At 46.8% G+C, this 4513-nt stretch overlaps 1 pseudogene; it reads right to left on the bottom strand.

Moving 5' to 3' along the window:
* On the bottom strand, positions 1 to 1303 carry LOC102248825 (annotated as a pseudogene).
* Positions 1304 to 4513: the final 3210 nt, after the last annotated feature.

Consider the following 4513-nt stretch of genomic DNA (forward strand, 5'->3'; position numbering starts at 1 on the left):
TAATGCTGAAATCAGTCAGAAAGGCTTTCTGAGAAGACTGACGTGGATTTTTGGTCTGTTCCAGTCGATTCAAGATGAATTGACTCATCTCAATAATACACTCAACACAGTCTATCAAACAGGCCTGACCCGACTGTCCAACTTTGGCCCAGGCTTGTCCATGCACTTCTCCCAGCAAAGTTCTGTCATCTGGTGCACCAGCTGCTGGGAGCACTACTTCTGAGTCTCCACCTCAATGAAATGCTGCAGCTGCCGGTCTACCGGAGCCCAAACCCACAGCAGAGGAAGCGGAGGAGCAATCCGTCTCAGTGCGACCACAGGTGCCAAGACATACTCCAACTCAGAGACCTTCACATGTCTGCGTCCTCATTCATTTTTAAACCTAGAGCCCTACTGTGCTGGATGGCTGACACCCACTAGGCACTTAATACATTTTTATAAAATGTTGTTAAACTAATGCTACTGAATGATCTAGAACAGTGGTTCTCAACCTTCTGGCCCTTTAAATACAGTTCCTCATGTTGTGACCCAACCATAAAATTATTTTTGTTGCTACTTCATAACTGTAATGTTGCTACTGTTATGAATCGTAATGTAAATATCTGATATGCAGGATGGTCTTAGGCGACCCCTGTGAAAGGGTCGTTCGACCGCCAAAGGGGTCGTGACCCACAGGTTGAGAACCGCTGCCATAGGCTATCAGAAGAAATCCTGACACCCAACGGATCACCAAACCAGTTCACAAGCACAGGGAGATGCAAGGGCTGACATCTGCAGGCCGCAAGAGCCATGGCCTTGGGAAGGGCCACAAGTTCCACCACACTATTGGTTGTTCTCACCCTGCAGCTTGGAGAAGGCGCAATATTCTCCAGCTCCACCGTTACCGCTAATATAAGTAATGTTTGTAAAATTCTTACCTAATAAACAATTTAGGACAGTAAAAAAAAAAAAAAAGAAGGAAAGAGAGAAAGAAAGAAAGACTTTACAAAATAGGAAAGTAAAAAAAAAAAAAAAGAAGGAAAGAGAGAAAGAAAGAAAGAAAGAAAGAAAGAAAGAAAGAAAGAAAGAAAGAAAGAAAGGAAGGAAGGAAGAAAATGTGTGCATTTTCCAAGTGGTGATTGCTATAAATGAACAAGGAGGAGGGGGCACATCAATGTTGGTTGAAGTTCCTGGGGGAGGCTTCATCAAGCAATGAGGAAATTATTGCAAATATAAAAGCTTTACCAATGAGCAAAGGGTCCTTTGCACAAGCATCTTCTCCCTTGGGATCCATGTCACACCACCACAAAGATTGCATCACCATGGCAACTGGTCATTGGACCAACGAAATAATCAGTTGTCATGGTAACATCATCTCCATCTTACTCCCACCAGGCACCTGTTCCAAATCATCACATCCTCCAACAACCTCATGCCACCTTAGTGCTCCTTTCTTCTTTCCCCTAGTCACCCTGTTATCTTTAGTCACCATGTTTGAGTCCCTAAATTTAAGGCTAGATGTGTATATGAGACTATAGAAGCCAGAGCAAAGGAAAGTGACTTTGTAGTGTAGAGCTTCACTACAGACAGGAAGAAAGCCTGAGCCAGATCATTGAAGAAAGAGCATGTGATGCTTTCCGGCCACACACACACCCATGTTTCCATAAGTATAATTCCTTTGGATTTTGAAACATTGAACTCTCTGGATTCTCCTCCTATTTCTGTCTATTCCTCCATTGGCTCCTTTTAGTTCTTCTGTCTCTGAAATGCACATATCTCTCAAGGCCCCACCCTTTGTGTCTGCTCTGTCTCCAAACTGTACTGTCCAACACAATAGCCACCAGCCATGTGATGGTTATAGAGCCCTTGAAATTAATTATAGATCTGCTGAATGAGATGTGCTGTAAGTACAAAATGCACACCAGATTTTAAAGATTTCATACCCCCCAAAGTGTAAAAATCTCATTAATAATGTTTATAGTGATTACATGTTACAATGATAATAATTTGGGTATGTTGAGTATAATAAAACACATTATTAAAATTTAATTTCATCTGTTTATTTTTGATGCGGTTACTGAAAAATTTGAATTGTAAATGTGGCCCATATTCGTGGTTTGTGTTATGTTTCTATTGGACGGCACTTCCTCCCTAAAGCCATCTCACCCAGGCTTTAGGTGGCAAGTATCTCCTCTTTGAAATGATTCCGGAATCCTAAATCCCAACCTCTTTTCTGAGATCCAAATCCACATTTCCAATGGCCTCTGGCCCTTGCATAGATAACCACAGGTTCCTCGGCTCAGCATGAGCAAAGCCATGAGCTCTCCCTCAAAATCTGTTCTTCCTTTTGATCAGCTTCATTAGCCTTTTGTATTACTTTCTTATTGCTGCTGTAGCAAATTACTACAAACTTGGTGGCTTAAAACAACACAGATTTATTATCTTCCAGTCCGGCAGGTCAGAAGTCTGAAATGGGTCCACTGAGCTAAAATCAAAGTATCACAGGGCTGCATTCCTCTAGAGCAGTTGTTGGCAAACTTCGGCTCGCGAGCCACATGCGGCTATTTGGCCCCTTGAGTGTGGCTCTTCCACAAAATACCAACTTCTGCACATGGGCCACAAAGTTTCAATTGCACTGTACGTGCGCGCCCACACGTGGTATTTTGTGGAAGAGCCACGCTCAAGGGGCCAAAGAGCCGCATGTAGCTCGCAAGCCGCAGTTTGCCGACCACTGACCTAGAGGCTCTTAGGAGAGAATCCATTTCCTCGCCTTTTCCAGCTTCTAGAGGCCACCAGCATTCTTTGGCTTGTGATCCTCTTTTTATTTTTAGAGCCAGCAATGACTGGTCCAGTCTTCCTCATGCTGTATCACTTTGGTACTGACTCCTGCCTCCTTCTTTCACTTTTAAGGACCATTGTGATTACACCGGACCCATCGGGATAGTCTTTCCATTTTAAGGTCAGCTGATTAGCAACTTTATTTCCATCTTCAATCTTAATTCTCCCTTATGTAACATAACATATTCACAGGTTCCAAGGATTAGAGTATAGACATCTCATCCAAAAGGGCTGGGCAGAGAGGGGGAATCTGTGTGCAAGGCCAACAAGAAAATAAATGCTAGTCAGAGCAGATCAGAATATAGTTCTCATTGCTTTCAAGGAGATTGCTGACTTGTAGGGAGCAGTTAAAGGGTTGGCTGGTATGGACATTAGTGGTCTAACTCCTTTCATAGTTCACTGCAGAATCTACTCTCCTAAGACTCTTTTCTGATCACTCTTTTCCCCTAGTCATACCTTCTTTCCATGTTAGCTTTCGTAAATCCTTGGACATCTATCTTATTCATTTTGTATGATGTTTATGTAGGTAAGCTCTTGGTCTGAACCTCTCTACTAGGTTGGAAAATATGTTGTGAACAGGAGCTATTTTCTTTACCTTTGTATTTAACCATGATGCCTAACATGGCACTCAATGTATAGTAGTTTCTCAATAACTATTTCTTGAATTTAGTTGAATGGAGACAACTCATGTTGACTTATAGAGTGTATGTTTTGGCACCACAGCCACTGGTTTCATTAAATCATTAGCAAATGTTTTTGTATATATATATATTAATATTAGAGGCCCGGTGCACAAAAATGTGTGCACTCGGGGGGAGGGGGGGATCCCTCAGCCTGGCCTGTGCCCTCTCGCAGTCTGGGACCCCTTGGGGGGATGACCACCTGCTGGCTTAGGCCCACTCCCCAGGGGATTGGGCCTAAGATGGCAGTCAGACATCCCTCTGGCAGCCTGGGAGCCCTCGGGGGATGTCTACTCGCCAGTGGGGAACAGGCCTAAGCTGCAGGCGGACATCCTTAGCACTGCTGAGGAGGCGGGAGAGGCTCCCACCACCACCACTGTACTGGCAGCCATCAGCCTGGCTTGTGGCTGAGCAGAGCTCCCCCTGTGGGAGCGCACTGACCACCAGAGGGCAGCTCCTGCATTGAGTGTCTGCCCCCTGGTGGTCAGTGTGTGTCATAGTGACCAGTCATTCCCAGTCATTCTGCTGTTAGGGTCAATTTGCATATTACCCTTTTATTATATGCCTGGTGCATGGGTGGGGGCCTGCTGGTTTGCCCTGAAGGGTGTCCCGGATCAGGGTGGGGGTCCCGCTGGGGTGCCTGGCCAGCCGGGGTGAGGGGCTGATGGCTGTTTGCAGGCTGGCCCCAGCCCTTCAGGGTGGGGGTCCCGCTGGGGTGCCTGGCCAGCCGGGGTGAGGGGCTGATGGCTGTTTGCAGGCTGGCCCCAGCCCTTCAGGGTGGGGGTCCCGCTGGGGTGCCTGGCCAGCCTGGGTGAGGGGCTGAGGCCCGTTTTCAGGCTGGCCATACCCCCTTCAGGGTGGGGCGTCCTGCTGGGTTGCTTGGCCAGTCTGGGTGAGTGGCTGATGGCTGTTTGCAGGCTGGCCAAGCCCCCCAGCGGGGACCCTCACCCCATGAGGGTGTGGCCATCCTGGGTGAGGGGCTGATGGCTGTTTGCAGGCTGGCCAAGCCCCCCAGC

Source organism: Myotis brandtii, unplaced genomic scaffold, assembly GCF_000412655.1.
Source record: "Myotis brandtii unplaced genomic scaffold, ASM41265v1 scaffold220, whole genome shotgun sequence".
NCBI classification, from domain to species: domain Eukaryota; kingdom Metazoa; phylum Chordata; class Mammalia; order Chiroptera; family Vespertilionidae; genus Myotis; species Myotis brandtii.